Source organism: Giraffa tippelskirchi, chromosome 10 (genome assembly GCF_054371585.1).
Source record: "Giraffa tippelskirchi isolate mGirTip1 chromosome 10, T2T-mGirTip1v1.2.pri, whole genome shotgun sequence".
NCBI lineage: Eukaryota > Metazoa > Chordata > Mammalia > Artiodactyla > Giraffidae > Giraffa > Giraffa tippelskirchi.
The window spans coordinates 55,805,205-55,826,443 of record NC_137284.1 but is presented as its reverse complement, the minus strand read 5'-3'; the positions used below and the strand labels follow the sequence as shown (position 1 = coordinate 55,826,443).

General features: G+C 39.4%; 1 protein-coding gene and 1 long non-coding RNA gene across 6 annotated transcripts in view; both read right to left on the bottom strand.

Annotated features, from left to right (window-relative positions):
• Positions 1-21,239, bottom strand: part of CDK14 (cyclin dependent kinase 14) — a 642,291-nt gene that overhangs the window by 556,123 nt on the left and 64,929 nt on the right. The window lies entirely within an intron of this gene.
• LOC145522599 (uncharacterized) lies at positions 3,235-6,937 on the bottom strand. Its single transcript, XR_014066051.1, has 2 exons — positions 6,894-6,937; positions 3,235-5,262 (listed from the first exon to the last, which is right to left on the bottom strand). It is a non-coding gene; the product is annotated as an uncharacterized LOC145522599 (long non-coding RNA).

The window sequence follows — 21,239 nt, the reverse complement described above, 5'->3', positions numbered from 1 at the left end:
TGCCTGCAATGCAGGAGACCTGGGTTCAATCCCTGGGTTGGGAAGATCCCCTGGAGAAGGGAAAGGCTACCCACTCCAGTATTCTGGCCTGGAGAATTCTATGGACTGTATAGTCCATGGGGTGGCGAAGAGTCAGACACGACTGATTGACTTTCACTTTCATATGTAGATTATATCTCAATGTAACTGGGAGACAAAGGAGAAAAGACAGAAACTGCTTTGGGGAACTGATGTTTCTAGATGTCCTTGTAAGTAAAAGATTCACAGTTTGACAAAATACACATTAATTCAGTTTGAAATAACTTCTCTTACAGGTTATTAAAGAGACAATGTATTACTTACCCTAATAAGGCATTAGTTTTGTTATACAAAAAGAAGTACTTTGAGTAAATTATCAGAAAAATGTATCTAAAGTAATGAGCTTTCAAATGTTATGTCTGAATATGTAACTGAAATTATTTTGTTAATTCAAGTTGCTATCAGTTAATATATTTTAAGTGGATCACACAAAATTATCTCTGAGTTACATTTCTTAAGAACTGTTCCCAACTCTCCTTCAACTCTACATAACACAATTCCTTTGGAGATAACTTAGGTGGATAATTATTCTCTTGCTCTTTTCATTTCCAATAAAGAAGTCTGTGAGCTCCTTCCTAAGCCACTGATGAGATTATATTTTGTATCCCCAGCAGCTGGCACTTAGTAGGTAGTATCCAGGACGTTTGATGAATGAATGAATGGATATTCAATGAATCAATGATGATTCCTGCATTTATATAAAGACGGTCCTGTCCTCTGCTCTTGTACAATCCTTCTTCGTTAAAGCTCATACCTTCAAAGGAAGAGAGTAAATTTACACACTGTGGGCTCCTCAGAACATAGCTGAAAAACAAGTTATCATCAAACTGAAGAGGTTAAAAATGACATTAGTGTCAAATAGATAGCTAGTGGGAAATTGCTTTATAACACAGGGAGCTCAGCCTGGTGCTCTGGAACAACCTAGAGGGGTTGGATGGGGAGCAGCGTGGAAGGAAGTTTCAAGAGGGAGGGATATATGTATACTTATGGCTGCTTCGGGCTTCCCTGGTAGCTCAGCTGGTAAAGAATCCACCTGCAATGCAGGAGACCCTGGTTTGACTTCTAGCTTAGGAAGATCCCCTGGAGAAAGGATAGGCTACCCACTCCAGTATTCTTAGGCTTCCCTAGTGACTCAGACAGTCAAGAATCCACCTGCAGTGCAGAAGATCTGGATTCAATCTCTGGGTTGGGAAGATCCCCTGGAGGAGGGTATAGCAGCCCACTCCAGTATTCTCGCCTGGAAAATCCCCATGGACAGAGAAGCCTGGCGGGGTATAGTCCATGGCGTATAAAAGAGTCAGCCACGACTGAGCGGCTAAGGACAGCACAGCATGGCTGCTTCACATTTGTACAGCAGAAACCAACACAACATTGTAAAGCAATTATCCCTCAATTAAAAAAAAAGATGACATTAAAAAGGGAAATTCACCCCACTCTTCAGTTCATTTCAGTAAACAATGCTGGCACTGGCCAAAGGAGGCAGGCAAACCACCTTCACTCTCTCCTGTCTGCTATCCTGCTCAGCCTCACAGGACCCACCGAGTGCCTATGCCCCAACACTGCGGTTTCACTGGATATTCTGAACAAAAAATAGGGGATATTTTCTTTCTTTCTCTGAAAGCCCCTATTTTATTTGCTTCCGATAATACTGTTCTCCAACAAAGGCTGCAGCTTTCCACCACTGCACTGCTATAATCAGCTAATAACCAAAGACCAGAAGCTCTGCTCCTACTAACCATTCAAACTAATATTTACACTCATCATTGATTTGCAGCCTTTTCTGGCCCAACTGTTAACTCTGCCAAAGAGGCGCCTCCGTGGTCCAGCTGCTCGCCAGCCACATCAGCTGGTACCACTGGGCATCTCCCTAACCCATTCCCCTGACAGCCTAAATCAGCAACATGTTCTGGAGTGGGGCACTAATCATCAACCACAGAGACCTGACATGCATTAACACCCGCCCCCCCATCTCCCCTTTCCATAAACAAAGTGATAAAAATCACAAATGTCATTAAAGTGGAAAAATCAAGTCACTGTAAATACCAAACATCAACTTCAGAGGAATCAGGCTTGATTACACATGTGTGAGGGTGCAGATGGTAGACTTTCCTCCTCCTATTCACATGAAGAAAGAACAGCTTCCAAGGAAATACATTATGTATTCTTCTCTCATCACCTCGAAAATGCCAAGAGATTTGATATTTCCCTCCTTAGTGAATACATAGAGGAGACCTCAGTAAAATGACTATTGGGTTACGTTCTGGAACTAAAACGATTTTATAAACCTCACTCTATTTTCTTTAAATAAGCAGATAACAAAAAGCCAACAACACAATAAGACAGTGTGAAAATGACTACAAGACCCGAACAAAGGTGTCTTTGTCTTGAAAAAAAAGTATAAAATTAGTCTGAAATTGACTTGTTACAAGCATCTTGAGTTTCACAGTAAGTTTTATAGGAACCCATAAATTTAGAGGGAAATTGGCAGGTAGGTGAATGACAGGAAATTATATTTCAGGGATCATTACCTGCAATTCTGACTCCTTAAATGAGATTACAAACCACAGAGTTCACCAGCTTAGAGCACAATACTCTTCTGGTGGGCATCTAAGTATTCATAATGTCAAATGGATCCAGAGAGGTCTTTTCTTATTTGTGTCCAAAATAAATAGTGATGTATCAAATGTAGAAGTACATCCTAAAATGTTTGCTAAAACTTCAAAATGGTCTATGTCAAAGTAAAGAGAAAAGAAACTGTGAACTTGTACCTGTACACACCAGTATGTCTCTTCATTCTTCCAAGTGTTGGAAACTCTGAGCACATGAAAAACTTAATACACAACTGAATAAAAATTAGGAAGTATGACAAGGCTAATTTCCTTGTTTTTTAAAAAAAACTTTTTATTTTATATTGAAGTACAGCTATTTAACAATGTTATGATAGTTTCTCTCCCAAACTCCCCTCCCATCCAAGTTGCCACATAAGTTTCAAACAGTAGGTCCTTGTTGGTTATCCATTTAAAATACAGCAGTGTGTACATGTCCATCAGAAACTCCTTAACTATCCCTTCCCCCAGTCTTTCCTCCCATAACTATAAGTTTGTTCTCTAAATCTGTGAGTCTGTTTCTGTTTTGTAAATAAGTTCATTTGTATCATTTCTTTTTAGATTTTGCATATAAGGGCTTCCCTGGGCATAAGAGGGTTTTCCTGGGCTTTCCTGGATGCACAGAGCAAGTAAAGTGTCTGCCTGCAATGTGGCCAACCTGGGTTCCATCCCTGGGTCGGGAAGATCCTCTGGAGAAGGAAATGGCAATCCATTCCAGTATTCTTGCCTGGAAAATGCCATGGATGGAGGAGCCTGCTAGGCTACAGTCAATGGGATTGCAGAGAGTCATACACGACTGAGCAACTTCACTCCTCATATAAGGGATATCATATGATATTTCACCTCTGTCTGATTTACTTCACTCAGCATGACAATTTCTACGTCCATCCATGTCGCTGCAAGTTGTACAATTCCATTCCTTTTGATGGCTGAGAAATATTTCATTGTATATATGTGCCACATCTTCTTCATCCATTCATCTGTTGACAGACATTTAGCTTGTTTCCAGGTCTTGGCATTATAAATAGCGCTGCCATGAACACTGGGGTCGTGTGTCTTTTCAAATTAGAGTTCTCCCTGGACTCATGCATAGGAGTGGGATTGTTTTTATTTGAGGTCCTGCCGTTTATTCCCCAAAGAGCCTTGAAAACATCAAGGTCCGCTCCTGGAGTTGCAGGCGCTAACCACGACCCTTCCAGTACTCTGCCCAGCACCCCCTCCCTCCAGCCTCCTATGAGGACACCATTCTTTAAACGGGCTGTTTCTGCAGCCAGCATCTCTTCCCCTGACATCCCGACCAGGCCCTCACAGCCTTCCTGTCATTTTTCCAAAGACAGCTTCTCAAGGAGACCTTCCCTGACCACTTTATCAAGCACCCTCCCCAATCTTATACCTCCCTTCCAGGTTTGAATTTTTTCTTCTCAGCAATTACTAATATCTAATATACAACATAGATTGTGTATTATTACGGTTCCTACACTAAAATGGAAGCTCCAGGAGAGCAGGGATTTGTGTATGAATTGCTGACTACTTTGTTTCTTATGCCTAAATGAGTACCAGGCATATAGTACGTGCTAAATAGATATTTCCTGAATAAATGAATAAATCTACATAAAGACTATCCTTAGATTGTTCTACCGGTCTGTCTTCTAGCCAAGCTGTACAGTTTGCTAGCGTGACCACACAGGACCTTTGCCTCACCCAAAGTTCTTGACTTTTAGCCTCACCACCCACCTCTTCCTTTTTCAATTTTCTTCTGCTTTCCTGTAGTCACTGTTTTAGGTCTTTTTGAGAGTGGACATTCATTATCAGCAACCTGAAATTGTTGGGGAAAGCAAGCGGATATAAAGCAATCAATAAATAGAAGACCGTGGTTCCCGTGGAAGGTTTTCTCTCTCTTCCCACCGTTCTGAAATCTTTGAATCATATTATAAGCTCATCAAGAGGTGTCTGATATTAACTGATGTAGAAAGCAGCTGATTTGTATATATACTTTACACATACAGAAAAGAAGATAAATTGCACTGGTGCATTGAATCAGTTCTATTTCTGAGTGTAATTCAAGAAAGTGCTGTTAAAAAGCTAAAGCATAAAAACCCTTTAATAGAGTTACAGTTGGCTTGTTATATTACAGAGCATGTCCCTTGCTATCAACTTCATGATACACCCAAATTAACTACTGTTAGTTTGTCAGCAATAGCCAAATTTGTATTTCAAGAAAAAAAGCTCTACATAGTCTAGATCAATGCTCATTTGGCATGGTGGGGGAAGCCTATATTCAGATCTTAAAAACTAAGTATTCAAACAAATGAAAACAGTTCAAAGAAGTTTGAAAGTAGAATGAATTGAAGGCCAGCCTGGCCATACCAGGTATTAGGACGTCTTATACGCCTACAATAAGCAGCACAGTTTTGGCACAAGAACACACATGCAGATAAATGGAAAATGGTATCTCAAGGTTTAAAAAAAAAATCCTACTATAAAACATCTATTTCTGCTTTATTAACTATGTCAAAGCCTTTGACTGTGGATCACAATAAACTGGAAAATTCTGAAAGAGATGGGAATACCAGACCACCTGACCTGCCTCTTGAGAAATCTGTATGCAGGTCAGGAAGCAACAGTTAGAACCGGACATGGAACAACAGGCTGGTTCCAAATAGGAAAAGGAGTACGTCAAGGCTGTATATTGTCACCCTGCTTATTTAACTTATATGCAGAGTACATCATGAGAAATGATGGGCTGGAAGAAGCACAAGCTGGAATCAAGATTGCTGGGAGAAATACCAATAACCTCAGATATGCAGATGACACCACCCTTATGGAAGAAAGCGAAGAACTAAAGAGCCTCTTGATGAAAGTAAAAGAGGATGGAGAAGGAAATGGCAACCCACTCCAGTACTCTTGCCTGGAAAATTCCGTGGACGTAGGAGCCTGGTCCATGGGGTCGCAAAGAGTCGAACACGACTGAGCGACTTCACTTCACCCCTAATAAAATTTAAAAAAAAAAAAAAAAAAAGAAAGTAAAAGAGGAGAGTGAAAAAGTTGGCTTAAAGCTCAACGTTCAGAAAACTAAGATCATGGCATCCAGTCCCATCACTTCATGGCAAATACATGGGGAAACAGTGGAAACAGTGAGAGACGTTATTTTGGGGGGCTCCAAAATCACTGCAGATGGTGATTGCAGCCATGGAATTAAAAGACGCTTACTCCCTGGAAGGAAAGTTATGACCAACCTAGACAGCATATTGAAAAGCAGAGACATTACTTTGTCAACAAAGGTCCGTCTAGTCAAGGCTATGGTTTTTCCAGTAGTCATGTATGGATGTGAGAGCTGGACTATAAAGAAAGCTGAGCTCCGAAGAATTGATGCTTTTGAACTGTGGTGTTGGAGAAGACTCTTGAGAGTCCCTTGGACTGCAAGGAGATCCAACCAGTCCATCCTAAAGGAGATCAGTCCTGAGTGTTCATTGGAAGGACTGATGTTGAAGCTGAAACTCCAATATTTTGGCCACCTGATGCAAAGAACTGACTCATTGGAAAAGACCCTGATGTTGGGAATGATTGAGGGCAAGAGGAGAAGGGGACGACAGAGGATGAGATGGTTGGATGGCATTACCGACTCAATGGACATGAGTTTGAATAGACTCTGGAACTTGGTGATGGACAGGGAGGCCTGGCCTGCTGCAGTTCATGGGGTTGCAAAGAATCAGACACAACTGAGCGACTGAACTGAACTGACCATATACATAACTTGCTATACGTAAAGAGAAGGTTGAATGGGCAGGATTCCAGGCTTTCTAATCCACAAAGTTATCCCCAACCCCAAACCATCTCAATATTAATAAGCTCCATGTTGTTGATAAGTGAGTATGTTTCTCCCACCACAACCAAACACCACATAATGAAAATGAACTATACTTAATAAATGGGGCTCCTAAAATTGACTATTGATGAGGGGATGTAGGAGAGGAGCCTATTTAAGTCTTTTATACAACTATTGTTGTTTAGTCATGTCTGACTCTTGTGACCCCATGGACTACAGCCCACCAGGCTCCTCTGTCCGTGGGATTTCCCAAGCAAGAATACTGGAGTGGGTTGCCATTTCCTTCTCCAGGGGATCTTCCCAACCCAGGGACTGAACCCATGTTTCCTGCATTGGCAGGCAGAATTTTTACCACTGAGGCACCAAGGAAGCCCCTTTTATACCATATATCAAAATAAATCCCAGATGGACAGGGCTAGATTCTACCTTCTGACCAGGGTGGTATGCCCCATCCAGGCAGGGAAGGAGATGCAAGAAAAGAAAAATGCCTGGCTTGGTTTCACAGCCAGACTGGGGAGTGCAGGGAGGGGTCTCTGCCTGTCCTAGGAGTCTGGAGCTGCCAGAGTGCAGGGTAGGAGGAGCCGGTGCTTCCAGGGGGGAGGCAAGCATGTCACTATGGTTTCTACCCACCATTTCTAAAACTGCCTAGACAAAATGTTTTGGAAAAATATCCTTACACAAACCATAATTATGCATTTTATATTTTCTTAGCCCTCTGAGAAGAGAACCATCCCTTAAACATCTAAATCTAAAAAAAATCTAAAAGTTTAAATGTGTCCTACCTTCCCATTTCCAAGTATAATTATGGAAGCCACTAAGCTGCTGAGGTTACTCAACAGTTCATTTCTCTTCTCACCTTGAACACGTCTACATCTATAGAAATTCTAGAGGAATCTGTGGTCCCACCTTTACTAGCTGATCGTCTTTTTCTAGCTATGACTATGTTCTTTCCGGTGGTGGTGATTTAGTTGTTATGTCATATTCAACTCTTGAGACCACATGGACTGCATCCCACCAGGCTCCTCTGTCCATGGGATTTTCCAGGCAAGAATACTGGAGTGGGTAGCCATTTCCTTCTCCAAGGCTCCCTCTAGATGGATATGCTTTGTTCAGGCTGAAACCACCAATCCAATCTCTGACAATCCCACCAAGTGATCCCCAGCCACCTCCACCAGCCAGAGGTCTCCCTCGTGGTGCTAACCTGGTGGCCCACAGCCCAATAATTAATATATGGCTTTGTTTCAGAGGCTGTACTGATGTTCTTGCTATAGATAACCACATTCTTAAAAATGCTGTTCCATCTTTGGAAGCAGCCTTTTCATAAGACTAATTCAAAATTTCCTTGCAATTTTATATCCCCCTTCATTATGAACAATAGGCTATCTCACCATGGAACTAGAGGTCAAAACAGCCAACTTCATTTAAATGCCTAAATGTCAAAAAAAAGTGTTTGCATAACAAAGCACTCATTCAAATGCAATCAGCATGATTGAACATTCTATAAAAGCAATAAGCAGCATGTATGTGGATGCTGCTTAAACAAGAGATAAACAAGTTAATTCAGTTTATTAGATTCTTAATATCTACATAAAAATAAGTTTTAACTTTGATATAAATTTAGTGGATGTCAGAATAGTTATAAATACATCAATTACAGTATTTCATCATTTTACCAGTACAATCAGAAGTAACCATGAAAGCAAAGTAAGGATGTGTTACATAACAAATAAGGCCTAATGTTTATAGCTTTGTGATTTACAAAAGATGAACTTGTAGTTATTCACACACAGATTATTCTCAGTGCAATGATATGTATTGGAATCATTGTCATACTGAAATTAAAAGACCTCTAGGGAAAATCTTGTTAATAAACACCATCTATTTTGTCTCTGGGCAATGGACTAAACAATTTTAAGAGTTTCTTTCAAATTCCATAGCTTTTAACATAACAAAATAAGCAATTTTTACAACACTTGTAAGACAATACTTAATTATTTTTTAAAAACTAACCTAGACTTCAAAATACTATTTGTGTAGCAAAAATATGCTGAGAAAAACCTAAGAAAAAATTTGTATTAATTTTAAACTCTAGTAAAATATATGATCTCAATGCTAAGAACTTTATCTTTCCATATAAAGTTACTCCTATTCTACTTCATTAATATCCAAGTTTTCTGTTCAATAAATGGATAAAAAAACAAAAAAGCTTGTCAAAATGTTAATATAAATATAAAATAGCTCAGAAGAAAGTAGAAATAATATGAGTCCACAGAAAAAGAAATTTTAATTTTATACAACTGACAAAGGTTTGGTAATTTGTTATGTGAATATGATTCATTTTATTTTGTTTCCCTAATAAAAAAGAAAACACACTGAGTGCTAAATAATAGTGATTATGATGGTAACAAAAAAGTAGTGAGCAAAAGTCTAAACTATTTTATATTGCTGCAAAAAAAAATAAAAGTTCTAATTAATTTTTGGAAAACTCAAATTTGAATGTGACCACATTTGTGAAATGCAGTCTTCACTGACCCTTCCAGGTGTGAAGCCATCATTCCTCTTCTTTCTCCAGTAACAGCTTCCCACAATGCTATCCAACGTACTGAAATCTATCCACATGTTAATTTCCTCTACTAACAGCCTCTCCTTGCTACTGGAGCATCAGTAGCATGAAGCCAGCCCCAGTGCCTGATGGGAGAAGGTCCTACCCCTTAGGCAGAGCGAAATGATAAGAGTGTGAGAACCAATATCTTGGATAGAGATGTGTCTGGGAGAACAGATTTAATAATTCCTTAAAATGGAACCAGTTAGAAAAGTTCCAGCTCCATAACTAAACCAAAATCAGACTTCTGAATTTTTTACCTACTCCTTAGAAATAAATACACAGGTTTTACATTATAAAACATCAACCAGTATTAAAACTACAGTAAGCTAAAATATTTCTGACATCTTTGTTATTAATAGAATAATTTCCCACTGACCTGTGTATTATATCTGTGTAAAAATAAAATGTATAAACAAATGCTTATAGCAACATTATCCCTAATAGCCAAAAGGTGAAAACAATACAAATGTGGATCACCTGATGAACGGATAAACAAAATATGATACATCTACACAATGAAATACTACCAGTCATAAAAATGAATGTGATACTGAGGTCTGCTATAGCACAGAAGGATCCTGTAAACATTATTCTAAATGAAAGAAGCCAGAAGCAAAAGGGCACATATTGCAATGTTATGATCCCATTAACACAAATGTGTCCACAGTAGGGAAACCCACACACAGAGAAACTAAAATAGTGACTGCTTAGGGCTGGGGGACTGCAATAGGTAAAGCACACAAGGTTTCTTTTTTTTTTTTAATTTTTAATTGGAGGATAATTGCTCTACTATATTGTGCTGGTTTCTGCCATACAACAATGTGAATCAGCCGTAAGTATACACATATCTCTTCCCTCTTGAGCCTTCCTGTGTTATAGACAGCACCCCGCCCCCCCCAGTTATCTGTTTCACACATGGTAATGTATGTTTCAACGTTACTCTCTCAATTCATCCCATGAGGGGTTTTTTTGAGGTGATGCAATATTCTAAAATTGACAATGGCATTGTTTGCACAACTCTGTGAATATACTAAAAACCACTGAAAAACTTTAAATGGTTGAATTGTATGGTATCTGAATTATATCTTAATACAGCAGTTACTAAAAATATATAAATATACATAGAATTTTCTACATTCCTATATTCTATTTGCCTATACTCTTCTGTCCCAGCTTCACTCAGACTTCATCTTTTTCAGTTTCCCTTTTACACTAGGTCCAAGCAATTCCAAAAGTTATATTTTCCTCCCACTTCATTTATCTGCCAGGACAAACTACATCCAACGGTGAGTGTAACTGACAAGCTATTCTATTCCCCAAGCTCTAGCAAATGGCTCCTGGACACCAAAGAGAAGAGAATAATTTGCAGCTAGCTTAAACACATTTGTCTTTCTGTGTCATCCTCAGTTTTAGACAGCAAACTTGTAGTGAGTGCACGTCATGTTAATTTCACTTTTCTTTTGACATACTACTAGGAAATGTGCCAAAGGAACTTTCTGAGTGTTAGGCAAGTTTCATAACTGCAATAGTGGGAAACTCATTAGAAACACTTCCACTGAGCATCAGGAAAGACATCAAACAACAACCAGTGGTGTTAAATACCAAAGTCACTATAGGAGAGAGAAAGAAGAGCATCATCACCCTGTCTCCCCAGACTCCATCAGTTGCCCCCATTCAGCCACCCCAAACACATACAAAATAAGAAAATATGGGCTTGAACAGAAGAAGAAGAGCAGAAATCATATAATTTCTGCTGTCATACAACAATGGAATTACAGCAGAAATCAATAAAAGACAACTGAAAATCCCAGAAAGACCAATCTAATCATCAACAATCTACCTAATTCAGCATGCTTTTGTTGAGTGTCAGCTACATGGCACATTCCAAGGGCAAACACGATGGCCGTGTCCTTGGTGCATTTACTCTCTGCCTCTGTGATCTCCATCAGTATTTCTACAGCAAATAAGTTTTAGGAAAAATACTAAAACTTACCTGGAGTTCATAATCTACTGGTGAGAGGTAAGGGTAGGGTGGCCACAGACCCTAGTTAATGACAGCATATTCCACACATGCTCTGACATCTAGACGTTACTACAGGAACACTGAGGAGGTGGTCCTCATCAGTGCCTGATCTGTCACTTTCATTTTATTGTGTTACATCCTTGGTCTACTTCTCCCTGTACTATATTATGAGTTCCTGTGTTTATGTTATCTTCCACAGAGTGCAGTGCATGTAAGTGGGAGCTTAATAAAGTATTCGTGATGATGTTGAAAAAAAAAAAGAAAAGAAAATATGGGCTTGCTATCTAAATGAAATATCAAGACATGTCATCATAATTATCACATAGATTTCCTCTTCTGAGTCTATTCTACACAAAGATTCTGAGAGTCAATTGTATGCATAATCAGTCATGTCTGACTCTTTGTGACCCCATGTAGACTGCCAGGCTCCTCTGTCCATGGGATTCTCCAGGCAAGAATACTGGAGTGGGTGGCCATTTCCTCCTCCAGGAGATCGTCCCGACCCAGGAATCAAACTCAAGTCTTCTGCATTGGTAGATGGATTCTTTACCACTGTGCCACCTGGGAAACCCCTGAGAGCCCAGTAGAAAGGAGCAAATATTAGCATCAACTTTTCTGAAGAAAAAAAATTCTAACTTTTCTTTATATTGTCTGCTTACATCTTAATAGTTTTATGCTAATCTCTGATCATCTTTTTTGAAGCTACAGTGGGTCTTTATAACCTTCTTATTATGCAAGTTGCAGGGGGGAGAAGATGGTTCAGTAAAGAAGATCAAAAAAAAAATCATCTCCTGAGAGAGAAAAAGAATATGTGACTTCTAATAATTGCCTAATGTCAATTTCAGTATGCTGGGAATCCTGCGTGCTGGAAATAGGTGTGAAGAGACTCTGCATAAGGACCACAGTTTCCCGCCTGATTTAACAGACACTGGGAGCACCATCTGGATGAAAAGTGGCAGCCATCCAGCCATTCCAGTGGAGTCCGGGCACCAAACTCAGAATGAAGAAAACACCCAGCTGGCAACCTGCGAAACAAAAGGCTCATCCACATAAAATCCTGCCCTATTCTCTACTTCTCCCTCAAGAATTTTACCGCAAGTCTCACCAGCTTTTGTCCTTAAGAAAGTGATTTTTTTTTTCTTCAGCAGAAGCCTCAATAAAAGATATGAAATAGAAGAAAGACTAAACTAAGAATAAAGAAACCAAGATTATAGTTCCTTCCCTGCTGTGTGACTTTGGGTACACTCTAGAGGGGCTATAATTTCTTTTCTCAGTGAAATGAATGAGTTGGACTGAATGATCCTAAGTCTATAGGGTTAAAACAACATAAAGCACAATACTATACAGGGCCTTTATCTCAAAACTACACTAAATAGGACTTCCCTGGTGGTACAATGGATAAGAATCCACCTGCCAATGCAGGAGAAACAGGTTCCATCCCTGGACCAGGAAGATTCCACATGCTGTGGAGCAACTAAGCCTCTGCGCCACAACCACTGAAGCTGTGCGCCTAGACCTGTGCTCTTGCAACAGGAGAAGCCACATAATGAGCACCATGCGCTGCAAGCAAAGAGTCGCCCCTACTTGCTCCAACTAGAGAAAGTCTGTGAAAGCAACGAAAACTGTGTAACCAAAAGGAAAGTTTTTTTTTTTTTAATGCACTAAGTAAAATATAGTAAGGCTCTCAAAACCTTAATGCTACTTCCCAAATTACAAATTTTCTAACAACCTGGTACTTTAGTCCCCAGCTTGTCTTTGGGCTATTAGAAAGGTGCCATGGTATGGGCCATCTCATAGTTGGTGCCATACTACTGGTAGAGTGTAACAAAGTGTCCTTCTTCCACAACATAATGGAAATGATTTCTGTAAGCCATGGTGGAAGAATTCGTTCTGATGTTTGCAAAACAAGATAGTGAACGCCAATTCATTTCTCAACCCAAAATCAGTAATTCTTTTTGAAGACTTTTTCCAGTTCCCTCCCCAGTAGTTGTGCTGTTCACCTGTTTTATGCAGAGGTCTACTCATGCATTTGTCATACATTTATTTCTTTCTCTCTCTTGGTTTCCCTTCTAGATTGTCAAGTCCAAAAAGGCACAAAGCATCTTCTACATCCTGTGTCTTCAGCTTCCATCATTCCATCTGTGGCAGAACCACAACTCTTTTAGCTGTGAATCTAAAAAGGAATATAAGTGTATCTCATGCATTCAAAAGGTCCAGAAATAGTCTAAACTTCAGGCAAAGCTGGGTCCTGCTGTTCAGTGGATAGTAAGAACCCATCTCTCAACTCACCTTTCCTCATATTGCTTGGTTTTTTATTGGAGGATAACTGCTTTACAATATTGTGCTGGTTTCTGCCATACAGCATGTTGGTTTTATTAACAGACAGATACCCCTTTCTGCGAAGAACTGGGGAGTCTTGATGAAACTGAAAGAGGAGAGTGAAAAAGTTGACTTAAAGCTTAACATTCAGAAAACTAAGATAATGGAATCTGGTCCCATCACTTCATGGCAAATACATGGGGAAACAGTGGCTGACTTTATTTTTTGGCGCTCAAAAATCACTGCAGATGGTGACTGCACCCAAGAAACTGAAAGGTGCTTGCTCCTTGAAAGAAAAGCTATGACCAACCTAGACAGCATATTTAAAAGCAGAGACATTACTTTGACAACAAAGGTCCGTCTAGTCAAGGCTATGGTTTTTCCAGTAGTCATGTATGAATGTGAGAGTTGGACTATAAAGAAAGCTGAGGGCCGAAGAATTGATGCTTTTGAACTGTGGTGTTGGAGAAAACTCTTGAGAGTCCCTCGGATTGCAAGGAGATCAAACTAGTCAATCCTCAAGGAAATCAGTCCTGAATATTCACTGGAAGGACTGATGCTGAAGCTGAAACTCCAATACTTTGGCCACCTGATGCGAAGAACTGACTCATTTGGAAAAGACCCTGATGCTGGGGAAGATTGAAGGCAAGAGCAGAAGGGGATGACAGAGGATGAGATGGTTGGATGGCATCACCGACTCAATGGACATGAGTTTGAGCAAGCTCCGGGAGTAGATGATGGACAGGGAAGCCTGGCATGCTGCAGTCCATGGGATTGCAAAGAGTCGGATACAACTGAGCAACTGAATGTAATGTACCCCTTTCTGATGTTAAGACAGCAAGATTTCCAGGCTACACCTGTTTACTTTTCCACTAATTCCACATACATCTCTCATAATCCTTTTTGGTTCTGTGTATATCTCTGAACCAATTAGTATGGCTCCAGATATTAAATTCTCACTGGCCAAGTCAGCACACTTTGCCCACTCCTTGAACAGGTGCATGTGCTGTAAGGTGAGCTTACAGACAGGGACTGTGGGAAGCTGACTCCACAAACCACATGCCATTTCCAGAAAAATGTAGTCAAGGAAGGCAAAGGGCTTCCCTGGTAGCTCAGTCAGTAAAGAATCCACCTGCAATGTGGGAGACCTGGGTTCGATCCCTGGGCTGGGAAGATCCTCTGGAGGATACAATGGCAACCCACTCCAGTATTCTTGCCTAGAGAATTCCATGAAGAGAGGAGCCTGGAGGGCGGTGGTCCACAGGGTCGCAAAGAGGCAAACATGACAGTGACTAAGCAAGGAAAGCAAGAACAAACAAACAAACAAAAAAGAAGGAAGATGAAAACACCAGATGTCTATTATAACTTGCTTGTTTGCTTGATTAAATGTAATCAAATTTGTAATGAAGACTTTGTCCTCTCATTCTCTGATTATACTGCTCCCTAATACACAAAGAAATTCTAATAAATTGTGTCCTGATTTGCTAAGGATGGAGGAGTTGGGATGGGGTGTGGGGTCCACAAGGACATGCAGGCAGAAGGAAAACAACTGTCTTTCCAGGTAAACCTGAAGGCTGAAGCTAAAATTTCACTTTTAAGAGTGTGGCCCCTTCCTTATATCATACACCAAAAAAAATGAGCTTGAAATGTATCAAAGGCCTAAATAAATGCTAAAGTTATAAAACTCTCACAAAAAAAATAGACATAAATCTGTATGATCTTGGATTAGACAATGGTTTCTCAGGTATAACACCAAAACCAGAAGCAACAAAAAATAGGTAAATTGGACTTGATCAAAATTTGAAATTTTTTGTGATTCAAAGGATACCATCAAGAAAGTGAAAAGACAACCTGAAGAATGAGATTTAAATACCTGCAACTAAGATATCTGATTTAAATACCTGCAGCTAATATATCTGATAAGGCCCTGGTATTCAGAATATACAAAGAACTGTCACAATTCAGTAGCAAAAAAACAAATAACCCACTTAAAAGCTAGGAAAGGATTTGAGTAAGTATTTCTCCAAAGAAGAAATACAAATGGACAACACACAAATAAAAAGGTTCTTAATATTTGCCATTAGGGAAATATACACAAATCAAAACCACAGTGAGATACCACATCACACCCACTAAGACAGCTATATCTCACAGACAGACAATAAGTAACAGGTAAAGGTGAGCATGTGGAGCAATCAGAACCCTCATAAGTTGACCGACCAGAATGCAAAATGTTGCCATCGCTTTGAAAACAGTTTGGCAATTCCTCAAAAAGTTATATATAGAGTTACCATGTGACCCACCAATTCCAATCTTAGGGATATACACACAAGAAATGTAAACATACGTCAACACAAAAATGTGCATGAATGTTCATAATGATGTGTTTCAAATAGACAAAACGTGGAAACATCCCAAATGTCCACCAACTGGTGAACAGGTAAACAAAATGTAACCTATCCATACCATGGGGCATAACTCAGCCATAGAAAGGAATAAAGTACCAATACATGCTAAAATGTGAATGAACTTTGAAAACATTAAGCTAAAAGAAAGAAGCCAGTCATAAAGGACCAGATAAGGCCCAGAGTAGGCAAAATCTAGAGACAGGAATTAGATTAGTGGAGGGAGGAGAAAATGAGGAGTGATTGCTGAGTATGGGTTTCTTTGGGGGGTGATAAAAAGATGTTGAAAATAGATAGGAGTGATGGTTGCATATGCTTTTTAATATCCTACAAACCACTGAATTGTCTATTTAAAGACTAACTTTTATGTTATGTGAATTATATCTCAATATTTTTCAAAGTTAGAACGTGAACTGGGTAACAGACATTCCCAAGAAATTATTATAATTTTGATAAGTGCAACAATATTATTGCAAGTAATATAAGCAATGTCCACTTTGGTGAAGACACACTGAAAGAGTAAAAGAATGAAATGATATGATGTCTTGGATATGCCTTAAAACAGTTCAGCAAAAAAAGGAGGATAGACAATAAAGAAAAAATGAAGCAAAATTTTAAGAACTGTTAAATTTTGGTAATAAGCATATGTGGGTTCAACATACTCTCCTCTCTACTTCTGTGTATGTTTGAAATTTTTCGAATAAAACATTATTAAAAGAGATTGCGATGCAAATTTGTATTTCTTGTGGCTGGACTATGTGACTATCAGGGAAGCCATGGCTTTAATAAGGAGTCTGCACTAAAAATGATGCAAATATTGAAATACTGAAACCCAGTTGTGAAGTCCATTCAAAGAAATGAACAAAATCTATTTGGTCTCTCCATCATTTCAAAGACATTCTTTTCTAAGATATTTCCTCATATTAAGCAAAACCATGTTTTAAGGCAAGATTGTCCCCAAACTATGTTCCCAAATCAGCCTTCCCTCAAGACTTTAATAGATGTTCTCAAAGAACAGTGTTTCATTGTCAAATAAGTTTGAGAAACACTGACTCAAACAAAACTAACGTATCTGCTATATTCCAACTTGAAACCATGCTCACAAGCACAAGGTGAGTCATTCAAAAGGAGCTATCATATGCCTCGTTTGGGAAGCTCATGTCAATCATTCATTTATGTGTGTGTTAGTTGCTCAGTCATGTCCGACTCTTTGCGACCCCATGGAACTGCCAGGCTCCTCTGTCCATGGAATCCTCCAGGCAAGAATACTGGAGTGGATTGCCATTCCATTCTCCAGGGGATCTTCCTGACCCAGGGATCGAACCCATGTCTCCTACATTGCAGGCAGATTCTTTACCATCTGAGCCACCAGGGAAGCCTTCCATTTATTTATTCAGCTTATCTTGCAACCCTGGCCAAGAGTCAGAATCACTTCTACAGCTTGATGTAAATACAATTTTCTCTGTTTTCTTAAGCTCTGACTTGAACCAGAGCTTATAAAATGCTGGTCTAGATATAAGAAAGTATTTGCTTAAGTAAAGATACTTAAGCTGAGTCTGGAAACCACAGAAGCTAATCAGGCAACATTATATTCAAGACAAAGGGAATAACAAGTGCAGGGATGCAAAAGCAAGAAGCATTTGGGAACTGAGACTAGTCCCCTATTACTAGGAAGCAGGAATACATGAGGGAAGAGGGCTGGCAGAAGATGAGGTTGAAGGGGCAGGCAGGGGCCAGGTTGGGAAGGACTCTCCCAGGCTACTATGGTTAACGTGTAAGCAGTGGAAAGTAGCTGAATGACTAGATAGGAACGATGTGGTCAAATCTGCAATTCTTTTTGGGGTCCCCAGATACAGATACATTTACCCTGAAGTATGGTGATTCGCTCTGTTTAAGTCACGTATCTATATGCAAACTGATTTGCAGGCTTCCCTTGAGGCTCAATGGAAAGAATCCACCTGCCTATGCAGGAGACACAGGTTCAATCCCGATCCAGGAAAATCCCACATACTGTGGAGCAACTAAGCCCATGCATCACAACTACTAAGCCTGGGCTCTAGAGCCTGAGAGCTGCAATTACTGAGCCCACGTGCCACAACTACTGAAGCACATGCAACCTAGGGCCCGTGCTCCGCAACAAGAAAAGCCACAGCAATGAGAAGTCCACACAGCACAACGAAGAACAGCCCCAGGCGCTGCAACTGGAGAAAGCCCGCACATTCAAATATAAATAAATAAAATTTAAAACAAAGACAAAAAAGGTGATCTGCCAAATGAAGCAATTCCCCAGTCCATATTGACAATTACTCAAACTTGGGCTTAGGCCCAATCCACTTACTACGTCTTCTTTCCAACTCATCCTACCACTGGCTGCAAATGCAAAAATTTTAAATGTGTTATTCCCCTGTACTGCACACATGGAAAATACCTCTCTAAAATTCTCTTTCTCTCTCATTTTTTTCCTCTGACACTTGGATTTCTAGAAAGAAGAGAAAGCTTCCAGGATATGCTGCCACTTGAAAGAATTTCCCTTCATTACTTAAAAGCTATTCTCTCCACTCATTTCCCGTGTTGCACTTTCAATTATTGACCCTGACTGCAGCTGAGGTTAACGACAGTCCCCTTACTGTGTGGCTGGGGATTTGCTTTTTAACTAGTTTGTCTGCCATCCATTGTGCTCTTAAAATAAATAAATGATAATAATTAGTTAAGAGCATTAAACGTCTAGTCATTTAACATAAAGTCTGGATTTCTTGAGTTCTTTGATATTTTTATAGAGCTGGCAATACTGAGTTTGAATTTTTGCAGGATATAATCATCTAGAGATAAAAAAATAACAGCACCCCTTATATGAGCCCTCTAAATACAAAAAGCACCCCAACCACCCTGTACTTTGCACATTCACATTCATTAAGTGTGGGCTGTGGTGCCTGGTTGTATTTTTATTAAATAGGTTTAAACTGACCTGGAGAAGGGAATGGCTACCCACTCTAATATTCTTGCCTAGAGAACTCCATGGACAGAGGGGCCTTAAGGGCTACAGTCCACGGGGTCACAAAGAGTCAGACACAACTGAGCAACTAACACTTTCACTTTCACTTCACTTTTTATACTGACTTAAATTTCATCCAAAAAAATTTAAGCAGTTTATCAAATTAAATACATAACACAGGATCATTAACAATAAAGACAATACCCACCAATTAAACAGAACAAGCAAATAGATTTTCCAGGCATCTGGGGGATATAATTACACAAAAGGCAGCAAGCAATTACTGCAGTTTAATCTTGACTTTGTCTAAGTAAAACATGACTTCAGATTCTTTTCCCACAAGTAAAAAATTTTAGGATTCCAAGATAAGGCTGAGCTGATCAACTGAGATTTAGCAGAATCCCCTCACCCTCACCCAGAGTAGAATTCCTTCAACTAGCTTTATTTCATTCATTATTTTTTAAAATATTTCTTTTTATTTATTTGGCTGCACGTGAGATCTCAGCTGTGGAATGTGGAATCTAGTTCCCTGACCCGGGATCAAACCCAGGCCCCTGCAATGGGAGTGAGGAATCTTAGCCACTGGACCACCAGGGAAGTCCCCCTTAAACTAGTTTTAATCTTCAGATCTTTACAATTCATCTCAACCCAGAGTAGACTCAATATTTCTGTGATCTCACGGCAGCATACCCATCTGAACTCTGTAGGTAATGTCTAATAAAAGATAAAGGCCATAAATCATTTCTGATCGATCAACCTTATCAAAGGTATTAAGTTCTGTTGACTTTTCCTTTAGTTAACTCAGTCTTAATAGTCACTCCTCCTTACCTCTTTCAAAAAAGTGAAAAAAAACTTTTACACTGGATGCATATACAGCTTTCAAAATATCATCAAGCTATGAAGAAACAAAGGGAGCTAGGAGAAATTACTTGCTCACGCTTTAGCCAGGAGAGTGACTGGCTCTGATAATTCAGCATTATAATTATCAGATAAATCTAGCACAGAGTAAAAGCATCAAAAATTTCACCTCAATGTGGGGTTACCCATTTTCTGATGGCAACAGAAAAGTCACCTGGTCTCTCCCGGCTGTCTTGTGTTTTATGGTGGTGGCTGAGTCGCTAAGGGGTCCAACCCTTTGCAACCCCATGGACTGTAGCCCGCCAGCCTCCTCTGTCCATGGAATTTCCCAGGCTTGTTGTTTCATAGAAAGTTGCTTTTTCCTTTCCATTATCTGCTTCACATTGAAGTTCAAACACTCTGCTCCAAGGGGTTAAATTTGTTGTAGGTGTCAGCTGGCCACAAGATAATGTCTAAGATCCTTCGGGTTCCATGCCACATAAAGTTTAGAGGTAATTTAGAAAAGTCCTTGCAAACGTATAAACAATCACAGCAGTGGTGGGAGGGGGATATATTCATCTTGACCTATTTTCATAGTCCATCACATCTTGAACATTTTTAAAAAATATTCATTAGTTTCAGTACTATTAATAGTACAATTTAACAACTTCTGCTGACTTTAAGTCTTCCTTACCCATTACCTCATTTGAAAGCTATTTTTTTTCCTACTTCCCACTAGATTGTAAATTCCTCAAAGGCTAAAACCAACTTTGTGTCATTCACTATTATATTCCCAGAATCTAACATAGTACCTGCCATAGAATGCATAGTACATACTGGATGAATGAATGCTCCTTAAATACTATTAACAACAATATAATTTTAAGCAACACTCAGGGAAGATGCATTTAGAAAGTTTTCAAGCAAAATGTGAGAAGTAAAATGCAAAAATGTGTTACAATAAAAGTATTAGAAAATACTATATTTAAAAGCACTCCAGATTGAGAATGTAAATACTTTCTCCACTGGTTTCAGACTCTATAACTGTAAAAACTCAATACTTTTTTAGAAAGCAATTTCTATTCTGCAGAGAAAAGGTACTATAAAATGCACGCATTACCAAAGATCTCCTAAACCAGGAAAGCAATGGAAATTTGTTTTTGTTTTATTAAAGGTGACTAAAGGTTGCAATAAATTTTTAGAGAGACATTCTGAAGAGGAGACAATGGCCAAAAATCTTATGCAGAAACTTTGCTCATAACAAGTCAGTGTCTGGGAATATCTCTAGGTTTTTTTTACACTAGAACAACAGAAACAAAGGAACAATGGCTTCTGGAGATGAGAAGCAGAAAGTCCTCATCTAACACAGAGATACTGAGATTAAAAATAGTGACTGAAGAGGGCAGCTTCCCAACATGCTGGCAGGAGAAGACCCACTCCTCAGTCACTTCAATGAACTGTTCCATCAACACCAACATTTCCTTCCTGAGCACCTTTCACACACTCAATACCAAGGTGAGGGTAATCCAAAATAAGTACAAATCTTTT